Here is a 17,746-nt window from a genome sequence, read left to right on the forward strand (position 1 = left end):
GAACTCATACCCTGCTGAAGTAGAAGTGTAAAGTCTTAACCCTGGACCACCAGGGAAGTTTCCCTAGACAATAGTTTTTTTTTATGAAAATGAAGGAAAGGGAGATCAGAGAGGAGGGCGCAGACAGGAAGAGGAACAGAAACAGGTCTTAGTAAATGTGAGCCATAATATGATCAACAGTTGGCATAAGGCCTAGGGTGTTTTACTCTATATCTTCTCTCCTTGGTCATTCCTTTAGCCTCCTGGAGACAAGGCAAAACTGTATTTTCATGTTGTGCACCCTATATTAATTACTTTTAAAATCCTAGTTTTTTAAAGGAACTGGTATGTTGAAAAAGAAAGTGAAAAAACAGATTTGAGTGCTAGCTTAGCAGTGTCTGCTTCCCTGTAACTAGATGTCTGTCCTAATGCCCAGGGACTTTGATAGATTCATCCAGAAGAACTGGAGCCAACTTCATGGCATCTGGACAAAATGTCTCCCGGCTCAGGTCGGCAAGGACTTTAAATGGGATGCCAGCAAACAGAGAACCCAGAGCTCATGATGAGAAGGTGTAGACCAAGGTGACCCTGGTGGTCTCTGGCTGAGAACCTTCAGGGAAAAATCTTTTCAGGTCCTAAATGGTCTCTTATGGTCCAAACACCAAGAGAAAGGACTTAAAGCAGAAAGTGAGAGACTGAGGGCTCAATTAGTTTAGATCTTTGTCCCCAAATGTAAAAGAAATGATTAGGAAATCCTAGCGTTGGTCTGAGGAAGTGGGTGAGATTGGTTGAGATGAAGTGGGGAGCCAGCAGCCGGGCTCAACCCAGAGCGCAGAAAAGGGTCAGGACTCTATGAAAGTAGCTCCACGAAAGAGGAAGCCCGAGCCAGCTCCCCAGCAGCCCGAGGCCACAGGGCCATGCTCTCCAGCTGGCTGAGGTGGCTGCCCCCACCCAAGCCCGCTGACGGAAGTGCCGTCTCTCTCCTGATAGGAGGAGGATGACCCAGCAGATCGGCAAGTGGCCAAGAGGAGCTCCCCACTGCCTTCTCCTCTTAGCACGAGTGACAGTGTGGTATGCCCCCTGACCTCTCTTCCTTCCTCCTCCGGGACTAAGCCATGACTGGACATGACAATAAGGAACTCGTCCTTGCCTGAACCTGTAAGTATGCGTTCCTCGTCAGCAGACACAGCGCCAAGGTAAAACACTTACCTCAGGCTGGTGAGCTGGTCCCCTGCCATGAAGGATATACCACTTGTTCTTAAGGCATCCACCGAGAGATTTTACTCAGACAAAGCATCTGGGGGGGTTCCCACTTAAAGACATGATAAGCTCCTCATCTAGTTTTGTTTGACAGCCTCCGCAGACGACAGGCAAGATTTGCAGATTTTTCTTAGCCTACTTCCTCCTAAAATTTTGTCTGTGGTTAATCACGCTCTGCAAGAGACAGTTTCATCCTGGAGGCTAACATTCTATGACTCCACCAAAGGTCCAGGACTTCTGAGCCTGCCGTAACCAGACACAAGCCCCAAACCAAAACAGTCACACGTTAAGTGAGGGATTTGGTGAAGTCAGTTCAGCGCCAGGTTTGTTCCCCACAGGTCCTAAGTCAAAACAGCCGGCCTGTCTTGGTCACAGTGTTTTAATTTCCCTCTCCATCACCTTCCTTGATGCGGCACCACTACAAGCGTGTAAGTGGTGCGGTGCCCAGTGCCGAGGGTGGGCAGGGAGCAGGGACTGTGGGGTGTGGGCTGGCTCTGGACCTTACTACTTCCTAGCTGACTGGCCTGGGGCAACACCTGACCCTCTCAGAAATCCTTCCCCTCATTTCATCTCCTTCCCGGAGGTAGGAACTTATCCTGCAGAGTGGTTTAAAAGGGAACAACTGGGGCTTCTCTGGTGGTTCCTCTGTTAAGACTGTACGTCCACTGCAGGGGGCAGTGGGTTCAATTTGTGGCCAGGAAGCCAAGACTCCTTATGTCTCATGGCCAAAAAAGCAAGGTAAAAGGTGACAGCTAATGGACACCTAATGTCTGGATGGAAAGTAGATTCCTAATAAATGATGGCAGGGATTATTATTGTTGACTTTGTAAAAGGAATTAATAGACTCAAAGTACTCAGAATACTATACTCAGGAAGTGTCCGTTATTATTTATTCTTGTGATCTAAGGAAACCCAGATGCCTTGTCACTTTGGGATCTGCATGCCTCATAGAGGTCATACCATGTATTTGGCTAACATGCCTGGTTTCAGAAAAAATTTTGACATGATTTAGCAGGTTAAATTCAGCCTATGAAAGGGAAGTGAAAGTGTATGATCTACATCTTAGAAACAGCAAAGACAGTAGGTCAGAGAATGGGCAGAGGAAGAAGAGACTGTAGTTGGGAAGATAAATCAGAAAGCCACAGCAGGACTGCAGATCTGAGCTGAGGTCCAGGCTGTAGGGAGAGCAGGGGACTGAACCAAGCTTGGTTCAGCAGGTAGAATCTACTCTATTCTGGGTGGATGAAGGCAATGGAGAAATCACAGATGACCTTGTAATTTCTGTCATGGAGCAATTAAGTGAATGTTGGCTTCACTTACTGAGAAGAACAACACACTTGGGGAATAAGATCATTAGTTTAGAACTAATTTTAAATTGGGTCCTTGCATAGTCTCAGAGTTTATTCAACCAGCAGCAAAGAGAGATTTCTTTCTTCTTAGCAATTTTTGTCATGTATTTTAAAACTACTCTGAGATTTAATTAGCTTCCATCACCAAGAATAAATGCATATATGGAACATAAACACAGAATCTTTTTCTTCTGATACCAATATATCAAGTGACTAAGTCCACAGTTATACAACAGTTAGAAATCATGACAAAGAAAACAGAATGTTGACATATGACTCATAGGTTAAACTGGTGAACATCAGAGAAATAGGAGCAATTTGTAGTTCTCCATTTTCACTTATTTGAATGTATTTCAGAGATTCAACAACGAAATGTGTTAAGGAAAGAAACAGCCTAAAGGAGAAAGAAAGGAAGGCAAGGAAGGCGTGATTTTTGTGAATGATAATTTGGAAAAATATTTAAAAGCCTACCATTTTACTGGTAGAACGGAACAGTGATGCACAGCTGACATACAAAGCAAGTGATGCTGTTTGGGGCACTCATTATCTTTACAAGGCAAATGTCTTTAGGAAGAGAGTCTAACCGGAAGCCACTTTTCACAGTGCTATTTTCAGTCATTTTCATATCTTCATTAAGATGTTTCAAATCCTTTTTCAGTGATAGAAGTGATGCCCTAACATAAGGCTGTAACCGCATTTCCAACATTGAATTATAATCCTCTGCTTCTGTGTTTCTCCCTGACTGACAGGGAGCTCCTGAACAAGGAGACTATATTTTACTCCACCTTGTACCCACTGGTGTCAGGCACTGCACCTGGCTCTGGAGGCACTCATCGAGATTTATCTTAAAAAAAAAGGAAAGGAAGAGTAGCATGCATCAAAAATATTAAGCAATTTCTACCTCCCATAAGAAGACAATTTCATGGTCAGGAATTTTGCAGTTAATGTTAATTAACTGCAGTTAATATTTAAATATCCAATATTTAAGATATTAGAACTTGCCTCTATAAATGTTGTATGACGAAGTTTCAGAAGCTTTGAAAATAAATTACTGCATCCATAATCCTCCATGCACACAGATGAAGGGTGAGCATTTTGGTTTCAGCAAATAATGTTAGCATTCTTAGAATTAACATATAACACCACTTAAAAGCATGCATTAAAAAAATAAGTTTTATTTTATTGAAGTATAGTTGATTTAAAATATTAACTTTTTTATACAAGTGGTTCAGTTATACACATATATACATTCTTTTTCATATTCTTTTCCAGTAGTTTATCACAGAATATTGAATATAGTGCTATACAGTAGGGTCTTCCTTTTTATCCATTCTATATATAATAGTTTGAATCTGCTAATCCCAAATTTCCAATGCACCCCTCCCCACAGCCCACCCTGTTGCAACTACAAGTCTGTTCTCTATGTCTGTGAGTCTGTTTCTATTTCACAGATAAGTTTGTTTGTGTCATATTTTAGATTCCATATACAAGTGATACCATATGGTATTTGTCCTTGTGTTTCTGACTTCACTTAGTATGATAATCTCTAGGTCCATCCATGGTTCTGTAAATGCCATTATTTCATTCTTTTTTATGGCTGAGTAGTAGTCCATTCTGTATCTGTACCACACCTTTTTTTTTTTTAATTTTTTTATTGAAGGATAATTGCTTTACAGAATTTTGTTGTTTTCTGTCAAATCTCAACATGAATCAGCCATAGCTATACATATGTCCCCTCCCTTTTGAACCTCCCTCCCATCTTTCTCCCCATCCTACCCCTCTAGGTTGATACAGAGCCCCTGTTTGAGTTTCCTGAGCCATATAGCAAATACCCGTTGGCTATCTATTTTACATATGGTAATATAAGTTTCCATGTTACTCTTTCCGTACGTCTTACCCTCTCCTCCCCTCTCCCCATGTCCATAAGTCTATTCTCTATGGCTGTTTCTCCATTGCAGCCCTGTAAATAAATTCTTCAGAACCATTTTTCTAGATTCCATATATGTGTGTTAGAATACGATATTTATCTTTCTCTTTCTGACTCACCTGGGAGTTGATGATGGACAGGGAGGCCTGGTGTGCTGCGATTTATGGGGTCGCAAAGAGTCGGACAGGACTGAGCGACTGATCTGATCTGATCTGATCTGATCACTCTGTATAATAGGTTCATCCACCTCATCAGAAAGGACTCAAATGCATCCCTTTTTATGGCTGAGTAGTATTCCATTGTGTATCTGTACCCCATCTTCTTTATCCGTTCATCTGTCAATGGACATTTAGGTTTTTCCACGTCTTACCTATTGTGAATAGTGCTGCTGTGAACACTGGAGTGCACGTATCTTTTTAAATCATAGTTTTATCTGTATGTATGCCCAGGAATGAGATTGTTGAATCATATGGTAACGACTGCACCAGCTTACATTCCCAAAATACCCAGATATTTTTAAACTGACGGTGTTGTGAATAGCCCCCTCCAATATGACAACTTGAAAGTAAAAGCCATTTTAAAGAGAAAATTCTCAAACACAGATGATGAATGTGAAAGGTAAAAGAGGACTCTCTGCCAGCCTCTCTGGGCAAGAAAAAAAATGATGCTCCTAGCATTTTCCAGGTCTAGAATATAGCTTCTTTATTTGCGTAGTTTATGCCAACATGGATCGTGGAAAGGAAATTTTGTTGTCACCAATAGTCAACTGACTCTTGAATATCTCAAAATGAGTATCTTCGAGAGCTGGCCTGGGTTTGGACAAAACTGTGCTCTTACAGATATGCTGACCTGGTGACCTTTAGCGAAGTGGAAGTGGAATATTATTCAGCCTGTGAAAAGGAAATCCTGTTACCTACATCAACATGGATGAACCTTGGGGATGTTATGTTAGGTGAAATAAGCCAGACACAAAAAGACAAATGCTGTGTGATTCCATTTCTATGAGGTGTCTGAAAGTTAAGTGAAAGTGGTGTAGTCATGTTCAACTCTTTGTGACCCCATGGAGTATACAGTCCATGGAGTTCTCCAGGCCAGAATACTGGAGTGGTAGCCCTTCCCTTCTCCAGGGGATCTTCCCAATCCAGGGATTGAACTGGGGTCTCCCGCATTGCAGGTGGATTCTTTACCAGCTGAGCCAGCAAGGAAGCCCAAGAATACTAGAGTGGGTAGCCTATCCCTTCTCCAGGGGATCTTTCTGACCCAGGAATCGAACTAGGGTCTCCTACATTGCAGGCAGATTCTTTACCAGCTGAGCTACCAGGGAAGCCCATGAAGTGTCTATTGCAGCCTAATTCATAGAAACAGAAAAGTAGAATGGTGGTTCCCCGGGGCTGTGAAGAGCAGCAAATGAAAGATACGGTTTAATGGGTAGAGTTTTTCAGATCTGTAAGACAAAAAAGTTCTAGAGGTCTGTTTCACAACAGTGTGAATGTACTTCGCAGTACTGCCCTGTACACTTGCAAATGGTTAAGACGGTGATATGAGCGAGGGGGAGAGGAGGTGGGGGAAGGAGAAACACTAGATTCAGAAAACTAAGTTGGTAATCTTCTAATAAAGTTTAATGCTATTTAAAGGTAAAGAATATTGCTAAATAATTCAAGATGCAATTCTCCTAGTGTATTAAATTATTCTTTGTGAAAAAGGTTTATAACCTTTTATTTTTCCTGAAATTTATGGACCATGTCTCTGGGACTAGGGGACCAAGACTCAGGAGGCCAAGTCTTTGGTCCAAGCTCCATGGTTAGCCACTTAAAAATCTATTTTTATACTGCTAATTTATTAGGATAACTTAGTAATTATTTTGTATTACTAAAGCATGGATGTATGTATACTAATTTCTAGAATAATTTGAGCATAGACCAATTGCTAAGCACTCTACTTAGCCTTTGGCCTATTCAATCTCCACAAGTGGAACTGGGCCAGAGAGGTTAGTGACTTTCCCAAAGTCACTCAGCTCACAGATTACAAACTTCAGACTCTGAACTCATTTCTTTGGCCTATAAAGGCCATGCTCTGAACTATGGAGCTACACTGGAGCAGAATAGAGAAATTGCATAAAACATAAAAATTCCAAAGAAGGTTTGCAGAAAAGTTAAAACAATCCTGACAGAATGAGGTCTTTATAAATTCCATTCCTCTCTCATCCTGGTGAAACCACCAATTGGGCTCTTGTCAACCTGTAAGCTCCCAAACTCCAGCAACCCTGGCCTTGCTCCTCTATAAGGCAAAAGCTTGCATGTACTAAATTAGTGCAGAATTTAGTTCAGTTTCCAAATTCAACTCATGAGAAGTTTTGATCCAGTCTCAAAATTCTTAACACACTCTCAAAGAAGACTTTGTGCCACCAAAGAAACAAATTATTCATGTGTGCTTGAAAGCGCTAAATGCAAATGATTTGAAGAGAAATGATCAAAAATGTATACTGTTTCAAGTCATACAAGTGAAGAAAACACATAGAGTTGTGGTTTGCCAAATTTGGTCCTCTTTCTTAAGGTGGCCAGTCATTGATTTGTACACAGACACACGCCATGCCAGCTGGCTGAAATAAGTGCATTTATAAATAAGTATTTAGTGGGCTGATTTCTAGCCTGTTTGAAATACTCCATTTAAATAAGATAAGAAAAATAAGTGTTCCTTAAAATGGAAACTGTAGATAAAATGATAATGGCTCATATAGAGATGTCTAAATTAATCTGCAGCCAGATCTATTAAAAATTGTTACTATTAAAGAAAGATCATTTCTGCCATTATATTCAGAATATTTTCACTAAATTATAATATTGGGCTTTTGTGATTTTGCTTTTAAATAAATTATGGTTTAAAACAAATTGTAAATTTGTGATGGCACATTAATAGAAACTGAAAGGCAAAACTCCAATCTGAATAAATATTATTTTTGCCTACTCTGTACCTGCACCTCTGCGGCTGAAACAGACTAGAGAAAACCAAACACCCCTGTTGAGCATGGACTATAGTCCGCCAGGCTCCTCTGTCCATGGGATTTCTCGGGAGTGGGTTGCCATTTCCTTCTCCTAGGGATCCAGGGATTGAACCTGTGTCTCCTTCACTGCAGGTGGATTCATTACCGTCTGAGCCACCAGGGAAGCCCATCCAAGTAAGGACTCCCAGCTTTGAGTGGGGCCCCATGCTATTGAGTAGACAGCCTCCTCATTCCCCAGATGACTATTTCATACCTTCTCCACCCACAATGCAGAAGACCCCAGTTTGGGAAGCCGCCAGATCTTCCTGGGTTGGGAAGACCCGCTGGAGAAGGGAAAGGCTACCTACTCCAGTATTCTGACCTGGAGAATTCCAAGGCCTGTATAGTCCATGGGGTCACAAACAGTTGTGAGTGACTTTGACTTGACTTTCACTTCTCCATCCTCAGACCTCTAATACCACCCTCCCCAGGTTCACTCTCAGTTGGTGACCTGGACCCTGCTGCCTAGTTCCCTGAGAAAAGAGCAGTCAGGAAAACCCCTACCCGCTGGCACCTTCACCACATCCTGTGTCTTTCCTGGCATTTCTTTGGTTGAATGTCCACCGTCCTATCCAAGGCCAACCTCTCCACTTGGGCCCTAGAGACCAGTCCTTTCACCAACTCAAGGGAATGGCTCCAGAATTCTCTCCCATTCCTCCTGCAGCATCTTGTTCCCTGTTTATGGAATCATTCCTGTAAGCATACAAACACGCTACTGTTGTTCCCATCTTGAAAGGAACAAAATTTCTTTTCCCCCCACTTCCCCACATCTTTAGTTTCCCTTTGCTTATAGTTTAACTCCTGGAGGGTGGCACTGCCACTAATTCTCCTCTCATTCTCTTAACCACTGTAATCAGCAGTTGTCCCCAACACTGTCTAGGTCACCCAATGTCCTGCCAGTGGTCAAACATCCCACTTGACTTATCACCTATCTCTGACTGAGACCATCCTTCCTCCCTTGAAACACGTTTTCCTCTTGGCTTCCAGGACCTTATACTTTGTTCTTGCGGTCACTGACTCTTCCTTCTCAGGCCCTTTCCAGGTTCCCTCTCCTCTTCCTGACCTCCCAGGAATTCTCAGACCTCTTTTCTTCTGTAGCTTCACCATTTCCATTGGCAACAGCATCCAAACCCAAACCAAACTGCTCTCTCTAGGCTAGTCCTTTCTGCCCAGTGCCAAATCCCCGCCCCACAGCTGACTTTAGATGTGTACAAGGAATCTCAAAGGGAACAAGCCATCCACCCCCAAATCTGTTTCTCCCAGAGATTCTCCATCTCAGTAACTTCGTCCCTCTTGTGTTCAGGCCAAGAGCCATGGAGCTAGCTCTATATTCCCCCCTTCTCTCACACCCCGTCCTCTCTCCACAGGCAAATCCTGTCACCTCTACTTCAAAATATATCCAGAATCTGACTCTTTCTCATTCCTTGGCTAATGTCACTCTGGTTTAAGCCTCAACTCCTGCATTACTTGGTAACTTCCTTAATTGGTCTTCCTGCTTTCCCTCACATCCCAGTCTTATTAAGGTGGGTGTTAATTTTCTGCTCAAGCCCCTCACAACAGCTTTCAAATAACAAGCCCAAGTCCTTTCAATGACCCTTAATCTGCCCCTCTCCCTGAATTTTTGTTTTTTTGGGCCCCACAGTGTAGCTTATGGTATCTTAGTTCTCCAGGATCCCACCAGGAATGGAACCCAAGCCCTCACTCGCACCCACAGCGTGAAAGCATGGAGTCCTAACTAACCACTGGACCACCAGGGAATTCCCAGCTGTAAGGTACAGTTCGGGCCAAGGCAGAAAAGGAGGACAGACGACCTCAAGAGAAGTAGTTACCTTTATTCAGGCAAGGAGGGGTGCCAGTCGGCCTAACGACCAGGCTGCGTGTGAGAGGGATCAGGGAGGCTTCATATTTAAAGGGAGGTTTGTGGAAGCGATGAGGGAAATGTTAGGCAGGCAGGACGTTTTCAGTAATCTTCAGCTGAGATGGCATTTGTAGTTGAACAGGGGGTGGGAGGTTTTGGGCAGGGGGGTGATAAGTCCCCTGGGCAGGGGATGGTAAGTCCCAGAGCATCAGGGCGGGACTTAAAGTTCAGTTTTGTTTTCCCCGGAGTTAGATGATTCAGCAAGGGCCTTGGAGACCGATGTTTTCTTTTCTAGGCCCAAGGACTCCGTCACCATCTGCCTCTCTCTTCTCTGGGTGAAGAAAGTCCATCTCCTGTGTCTTCCTCCCTTGTTCTCTCCAGCCCAGTCAATTCGTTTCCTTGTTGTTCTCTCTGCTTGGTGCTTCCTCCCACCAGATTTCCACCAAGTTTGCTCCATCCCCCCACCTCCACCCTCAACTTCTCAACAGCAGCCTCCTCTGAACCAAGGTTGTTTACTTCCATTGCACTGTTCTTAGCAGGATCTCTGTAACAAAAGACAAATTAACAAGAGAAAAGTTACAAATTAGCCTTTCTAAAGAAATGAAGACCCAAAGGGAGAATTCTTGTTGATATTCAGTCACTCAGTCTATTTGACTCTTTGCGACCCCATGGACTGCAGCATGCCAGGCTTCCCTGTCATTCACTATCTCCCAGAGTTTGTTCAAACTCCAATCCATTGAATAGGCCTGAATGTTTTCAAACTGGATTTGAAGATCAATAGGACAAAGGGTGAGAGTTAAGGGCAGTGAACTGAGGGAACTTAGCAAGCACTGTTTATTGGAATTCCTCGGAGTCCCTTTGTCTTCAGAGATAAGGATGCTGTGTATGTGTAGGATGCTCAGTCATGTCCAACTCTTTTCATTCCCATGGACTGTAGCCCCCAGGCTGCTCTGTCTGTGGAATTCTCCAGGCAAGAATACTGAAGTGGATGCCCATTCCCTTCAACAGGGGATCTTCCCAGGGATCTGCGGATTGTTAATGATCTGAGCTATCAGGGAAGTCCAAGGATGTTTCTTTCTTAAAAGGAGAGAGGTTCTCCCACACAGGGTCTTAAGACTTGCTTCAGGGTTGGGTGGGGAAGGGTGGGGGTGGTGGTCAGAGTCTTTTCAGTACCTGCTGTTTCTCACATTCTTTCAGCTTAAAATATTTACCATGTCAAAGTGCTGCATGAACCCCGTCACCACCCTATTTAAAATTCCAACCCGCAGTCCTTACATTCACCCTATCCAGCAATCATGTTCCTATTCTCATTTATCTAACATATTATTTCACTTGCTCTTTAGTTACCTGCCTCCCCTAACACAAAGATCAACTCAATAAGGGCAAGGGTTTTTTGGGGTTCCCCCCACCATATTCACAGCGATTTCTCCCCAAGCGATTTCTCCCCAGCACTTCGTACAGTGCCTACCACAATTATTTTGAATGAATGAGGGAAAGACTGAATAAAATGAGCCATGACTAATGATACAGATATATTTTACTAGCCATGGCAGTGTACCTGGTACTTGGATCTATTTTCTCCTTAAACCCATGCCTCTTGGTAGTGGTTATTACTATCCTTATTTCACAGATGAGAAAATCGCAGTGTCACAGAGGAGTTAAGTGACTCCCAAAGTGAAAGAATCAAGTTTCAAACCCAAGTCTGTTTGGCCCCAAAGTCAGACATGCGGCAGTTCACTTTATTTCATAGCATCATCACTCTGGCTCCAGTCCTCTCCATCAAAAGACATGAAATTACCACATCACAAATCAAGATCAAGCTTTCTGAGTTATCCCCAGATGGGATATCAGGGCCAAATCCAAAAGGACAGTAGCCCACCTCTTTTCATAGGCTGTTGTGACTCTCGAGTTTTCTACAGCATTTCAAAACACCTAAGTGCTTACAACAGTCTGGATGATTTACCAGATTTTTTGCAGTTTACTACTGGTTCTAAGCGGCGTTTGTATTTTTTCCAGAGCCTTCAATAAAAATGGAAGTTTACTCTTTCAAAAGGAAAAAAGAGAATAAAATATTTCAGAGACATATAGAATATCTGCAGAGAATATTTCTGGTAGAATAGACAAGGTGTGACAGTATTGTTTCTAGAAAGAAGAGTAAGGGATTAGGGAACAAGAAAGTGAAAGAAACTTACTTCTCATACACCTTTTGAACTTTTGCACCCTGTGCATTAAGTAGCTTCTAGAAACAAGCAAAATGGTGTAAAGATGACAGTGAGGCCAGTGTACCCTGTCTGACTTCCCCCGCAGAGGGCCGTGAACATGCCCGCCTGCACTCAGGTGTGCTCCATCCTGTGCTGACCCATCAAGGTGACGTATGTCATTTCAGCTCTCCCTCAGTTTCACCATCTGCAAAGTGAAGATAATGAGAGCTTGCCTTACTTTGTAAACCAGGATTTATTGTGATAGCACATTTTAAGTGTAAAACATTATACATGCATAGTTCTCATTATCTTTTAGGAAAAAGCTGGGTGAGAAAGCCAGCTCACTGAGCTATAGAACATGAAATGGGGCCAGAACAGCAATTGTAACTCTCTCCATATATCATAATAAGTTCTTGGAAGTAAGAAAATCTGTGGGAAATAATCTGTTACTTGGTCTCAAAAAAATTCATTTTGAATTTAAAGAGTACAAGTGAGATTAGCATTTGCATTATTACAGCTCCTCTGTTCTCTGGTCTTAGGATGATTATGTGAATTTTAGTCATCCTCTAAATTGTTCTTTTATTCTCACCATGTACACACTAGCTGGAATTTAGAGAACTGGAAAGATCTGCAACTCATTTACAGAATTGCTAGACTCAAAATAATGGCAAGTTTTCAAAGTTATTTCACAAATTACTCTGAATTTTAAAATACTAAAGTTAGATTTGCAACTCATTTGTAGAATAGCTAGAATCAAATAATGGCACATTTTCAAAGTGATGTCACAAGCCACTCTGAAGTTTAAAATACAAAAGTTATCAGTTGGGTTCTAGGTACAGCCCTGCCTTGAGACACAGTAATGATTGTAATTAAATTCATGGGAAAAGTGAAATAATTTGATTTGTGGCTATAGAAAATAGGATATAAAAACAGTGTAATGTGTGGGATTAATTCTTAAGCCATACATTGAGCAGTGAGCAAAGTAAAGTAATATTTTTCAAGAAAAGATAAATGCATCACTTAATAGGCCAATTTACCTGAAACAGAATTTAAAAAAAAAAATCAAGGGATGAAGGACATTATTTCAGCACTATTTTGGAATCTGTTACTCTTGTTCCTTAGGTATCTTACACCATTTAAAGCAATGGAGAGATACCTTATCCTAAAGTGTTTGACATACTTTAGAAAGTTCACTCTTGGGAGAAAACTTCTAGAACTTCACTTCCTCTTTTTTGTTTTCTTTTTTTTCTGATTTATTTCTTCCTTCTCTTTCCTCTTGGGATGTGTAGAAGTGATACTCCTCTTCCAAGTCAGATCCTTCCCAAACAAAACAAAGCTCTGAGCTTATCTAATCAATCAGAGAACCACTTCCCATTTCCCTTTCCTGTCACCTGATGGTTTCCAGGGGAGCAGGAGAGGAGGCTTTGCCACTTTGTTTACCAGAGGCCTGTGGCTGAGACCCCTTGCTTTCTGCAGCTGCAGAATGGCCTATCCTGCCACCCACAGGAGGTGGGAGGAGCAAGGGAAGGGATTGGAAAGTGGCCTGTAAACTCTAATGCCCCCATACAAAAATTCAGGATTCTGACTTTAAAAAATTAATTAGAAAAGGGACCAGTCTTCCTCTCATCATTTTCTCTTATCTCTCTTTTCACTTCTGCTTCCAGTCCCCAGTCTTTCCCCCTTTCCCCTTCTAATAGCTTTCCCAGCTGTGGACAAACCACACGAATAAGGGTGATAAGAACCCAGAGTTTGAATTGTTAAAATGAAACAAAGCAAGAGTCAATAGACATTACACCCAGATTACTTAGAAATGTGCAATGAAAGCAAGCTAAGAGCCAAATTTCAGGAAGAAGCTCTAGTTTGATTTACTTACCAGTTTGTTTCGTATTTGCCCAGTTCTTAACGCTTCCGTCATTAGTCTTCCACTTCCTAATGCAAGAAAGTGCTGATTTATGTTATTTGCTCCAGATGCCACCGGAAATGGCCTCTTCTCCCCAGACGCTGGCTCACAAACGGAGCAGCCCCCAGAGGTGAATTTACCTGCCTTGAGCCCAGGTTCTGGGCTCTCCCACCTGACGCTTCAACCTCCAGCGGAGAAAGGAGTCTCTCTAGGGAAAAGATCTAGGACCAACTGAGAAGTACATTTCTAAATCACCAGTTACTTTAATGAGTAAGTACTTTCAGTTTTGCCATTTTATTTTAAGCATTACTATTTCACATTTCTGACCAGCCTTTCTTAGGATCCTCATTTTTGGGGCACTTAATGTATAGGAAGGAATCACCAGCCTAGTCCACTCCACCCCACCTCCACTTAACTGAAGAGTCCTAAAGAGACAACTGTTATCATTGTAATATTGTCTAATAAGGGTGCATGACTGATAAGCCACTAAATCTCTAAAAGCATACAGTGCAAGGAAACAGTGAGCTGTGAACTGGAGAAAAGAGATGACGCTTCTATTGTCTGTGTAATCTTTTATGTTGTGGTTGACCACAAAGGCTTGGCATCGGTTATGACTCCTAGCTCTGCTTTTTATAAAATGGATGACCTTGGGCAGATGACTCAATCTTTTAATTTTTGAATGTGTAAAATGGAGAAAATGAAGTACCAATTTTATCCAGGTCTTAAGAGGAATAAATAGAGAAGACAAAACACTGAGCATACTGTTTGGAGGGTACTAAACAATGTCACTAAATAATAAGTTAAATTTTTAAATAATAAGATAACACTTCATTTCACTGGACAGTTTCCTTAACTGCTAAGTCCCATCCCCCAAATATGCTGAGATGACTCAGAATAACATTTAACATCCATGGAGTTTACAGAGCATTTCATTTCCACAATTAACCCTGAGGTAGGCAGTGCCGTTGGATTAGTTTTGTTACTGAGGGATAAGGGGTAAGAGCTCTGCTGAACACACAGTAGGAACAAACTCTTAGGCCCAAACTCAGATCTGAAGGGAGGAAAGCATGACTTGGGAAAGGCCTGGTGTGGTGGTGGGTTCAGTTCCCTTGGCCCTCTCCCCTCCACCTGGTCCCTCCTCTTGTTCCCAGCCTTGGGCTTGAAACCTAGGGAAATCCCACACAGAGCAGTGGGAACCCAGACCTTCCAGATCCCTCTACCAAATAGTGTTGGTAGGGAGCAGACAGAAACTGGCTCTTAGAATCCCATTTTCCCATTCAAAACCTTTGTTCCCCATATAAACCTATCTGAATACTAGATAATATTGTTTAAAAATAATACCAACAGCAATAATAAAATAATGTCATTTTAAAAGCTCTTCTGGACAATCTCCCTAGAGGAACATAGGGGCCATTTCTCCAACTTCAAGCTTAAACACACAGAGGTAAAGTGAGCATTGGTGGTGGCAGAAACCTTTGGCCTGCTGACTCAGACTAGTGCTGTCATCGCTGGTTACATGGGCTTCTGTGGCCCTTCCTAGAGACAGAATTTTCAGAATCCAACTTGTTCATCAGTTGAATGTAATTTAGTCAATATTATTACCCCCACCCCAACCCTTTACAATCATGGAAACTTCTTACTCAACTGTTGAATCTAGAGTAGTCAATGTAAGTATAGAAACATTTGAAACACAAATGTGGCTTTAGTGCAGCCCTGACTTTCCCACTGACTCACTCAGAATTGTTAACTATAAGTGGTAAAAAACTAGGTTGACTTCATACTTGTCCTGTTTTCACAAAGAAAAATTTAAAGCTGTTCACACAGCATTGCTTTGTTTTGTTTATCAACAGAGAAAAAAAAAAAGGAAAACTATATGCAACTTTTTTTTTTTTGTAAAATTATTTTTTCCTCTTGATTTCACTATATATGTATAGCTGAGGTTAAAAGCTCAGTCTCTGGAGCCATATTTCCTCCTAAAGAAGCAAAACAAAATCTTATGCTTATCTAATCAAGCAGAAGAGTCACTGTCCATAAGGGGTGAGTGCTGTCTCTTCTCAGCAGCTGTACAACCTTGGATGATTGACATAACTTCTCCAAGCCTCAGTTTACTCATCTATAAAATGGGTATAATAGTTCCTTCTTCACTAGGTCCTGAGTCTAGAAGAGGCCTTGCACAGGGTAAATGCTCAATGGGTAATAACCATATTCTGCCTCAGACACTGGTCCATGAGGGGTACAAGGATAGGTGAGACCCATTTCTGCTCCCCAGGACTAGGATGTACTGGAGTAGGAAGACACATAGACAGTTAATTATACAATAAAGCAGAAAGTCACTCAGTCATGTTCGGCTCTTCGAAACCCGATGGACTGTAGCCCGCCAAGCTCCTCTGTCCATGGAATTCCCCGGCAAGAATACTGGAGTGGGTAGCCATTCCCTTCTCCAGGGGTCTTCCTAACCCAGAGATTGATCCCTGGTCTCCTGCATTGTAGGCAGATTCTTTACCATCTGAACCACCAGAGAAGCCAGAACCAAGGGCTAAACAGAGGTATCTGTCAGAGGAAGGGGGGAATTTTTCTCTCTGGGAACAGAGAAGGCTCTTAGAACTGTATTTTAAACTGGGTCTTAAAGAAGGAACAGAATTTCAGGAGAGGAAGGGGTTAGGGAACACAATGCTGAGTCACAGATCAAACAGGGAGCGCTTAAGAAAAAGCCCTCTGGGTATACACAAGCTCTGTAATTCATCCACAAGCTTTGGAGAGATGCACAGAAGGAAGGATCATCTCCTAGGTTAAAAAACAAAGTCTGTAAATGCAAACTGTTGTAGTCAGGCTAGTGTATCAGATGAAAATGAAGATATGAAATTGAGAAATATGAGAAAACATGTATAAAATAAAATCTCTCCTATTTTGAAAAGTTTCGATCAAAGTAAGACACACTTCCGTAGGTATTATGAGAAATCTATGGAAAATAGAAAAGTTAGCCATAAAATCTAAAAGAGGTGAAACTGTGCTCAGTTTCCTAAAATATATAGCAACATTCTCATTCCTAAAGTATTTTCTAAAATTACATCTTTTTTTTTTTTCTTTTAATTGCCAAGAAACTGTTGAGCTGATCCATATCCAAGTTGTCACTGAAGAATTTTGATGTTTTAGGAATGGTGGAAATGGCCAGTCATGAAAAATAAAAATGACTTGACCCAAGCATTTTAGAAGCAGAGTTTATTTCCACCAAGTTATCCCCAGCCAATATTAAGCATAAATTGTATAGCAGTTCTCTGAAAGTGCACAGAAAAATAGACCACCGTCATTCCCATGGATGACCGATATTTACCTTTGGAAGGATTGTTCAAAGGTCACAGGAGTCTTCGGTGAGGAATTCAGCCTCAGTTTGACGGGAGAATAGTGGTATCCAAAGAATTTACAAGTGATAAAAAGCCCACACAGACTAAGTCACCTCTTGCTCCTCCCCTGCCCCACCCCCCGTCTAGGAAATCTCACCTGAACTCACCTTATTCTACTCACTACAACGTCAGGAACTCAGGAGACAAGTTTGAGATAGCTAAATTTATTCACTTAAAAATATGGTAGACCGTATGCAAAGGCCTTCGCATGTGTTCATTTAACCCTCGATTCTAAAAGAAGTCCGTGTTAGTATTCCTGTTTTGTAGGTAAGATTTCTTAAGTGCAGAGAGATTACATTATCGCCCCAGGGTCTCAGAGGCTAATAAAGCAATGGAGCAGGGTTTAAACCCAGGGGGCTGACTCGAGGGCCCACCTTCTCAGCCTCTGTGCTTTTAAGGCCCCAATTCGGAGTCATCTGCATACAAATAGTAAGTGATATGGGGAGTGTATCGTTTGTTTCCATCCTAACTAGGACTTTTAGGGGAAGGGTGGCGATCAACAATTAGTCTGGAAAAACAGAGGTAAACCAGAACTGTAGGGACAAAGAGGGCTTTCTGTTCACCTTACGGGTGGACGCAGAGAGTGTGGATGAATTTACCGAGGGAAAGAATGCTGAAGAAAGGAAGGAGGGAGGCAGTGAGTGGGCCTTGAGAAAGACCGACGTTTGGGGATCGCCAGAGAAAGAGAAACTCACGAAGGATATGGGGGAGGTGAGACGGGCGGCCTCGGTGTCAGACTCTCGGGCAGGGTTACAGAGGGGAATCTTCCGCAGTGCCCCAGCCCCGGGGAACTAGGAATGCTATAGATGTGATAAGGCCCAAGAAGCAGCC

The 17,746-nt window shown here is 42.2% G+C and overlaps 1 protein-coding gene and 1 long non-coding RNA gene across 18 annotated transcripts in view; one reads left to right on the plus strand and one right to left on the minus strand.

Moving 5' to 3' along the window:
- PCED1B (PC-esterase domain containing 1B) overlaps window positions 1-17,746 on the plus strand; it is a 203,846-nt gene that overhangs the window by 129,985 nt on the left and 56,115 nt on the right. For 12 of the 15 annotated variants that reach the window (XR_003511202.1, XR_003511204.1, XR_003511206.1 and 9 more), the window contains 2 exons: window positions 970-1,137; window positions 13,583-13,784. The gene's annotated coding sequence lies outside the window, so the exon portion shown is untranslated. Of the gene's footprint in view, window positions 1-969; window positions 1,138-7,671; window positions 7,691-13,582; window positions 13,785-17,746 lie in introns of those variants that run through there. The other 3 variants (XM_027542664.1, XM_027542665.1, XM_027542666.1) reach the window with 2 other exon arrangements.
- Window positions 9,368-17,743, minus strand: LOC113893046. 3 transcript variants are annotated; one of them, XR_003511209.1, is made up of 5 exons: window positions 17,611-17,694; window positions 17,023-17,146; window positions 13,488-13,543; window positions 11,606-11,819; window positions 9,368-9,957 (listed from the first exon to the last, which is right to left on the minus strand). It is a non-coding gene; the product is annotated as an uncharacterized LOC113893046 (long non-coding RNA). The 3 variants fall into 3 exon arrangements; XR_003511208.1 differs by having other exon boundaries at window positions 17,023-17,743; XR_003511207.1 differs by lacking the exons at window positions 17,023-17,146; window positions 17,611-17,694 and adding an exon at window positions 16,846-17,016.

Source organism: Bos indicus x Bos taurus, chromosome 5 (assembly GCF_003369695.1).
Source record: "Bos indicus x Bos taurus breed Angus x Brahman F1 hybrid chromosome 5, Bos_hybrid_MaternalHap_v2.0, whole genome shotgun sequence".
Lineage (NCBI taxonomy): Eukaryota > Metazoa > Chordata > Mammalia > Artiodactyla > Bovidae > Bos > Bos indicus x Bos taurus.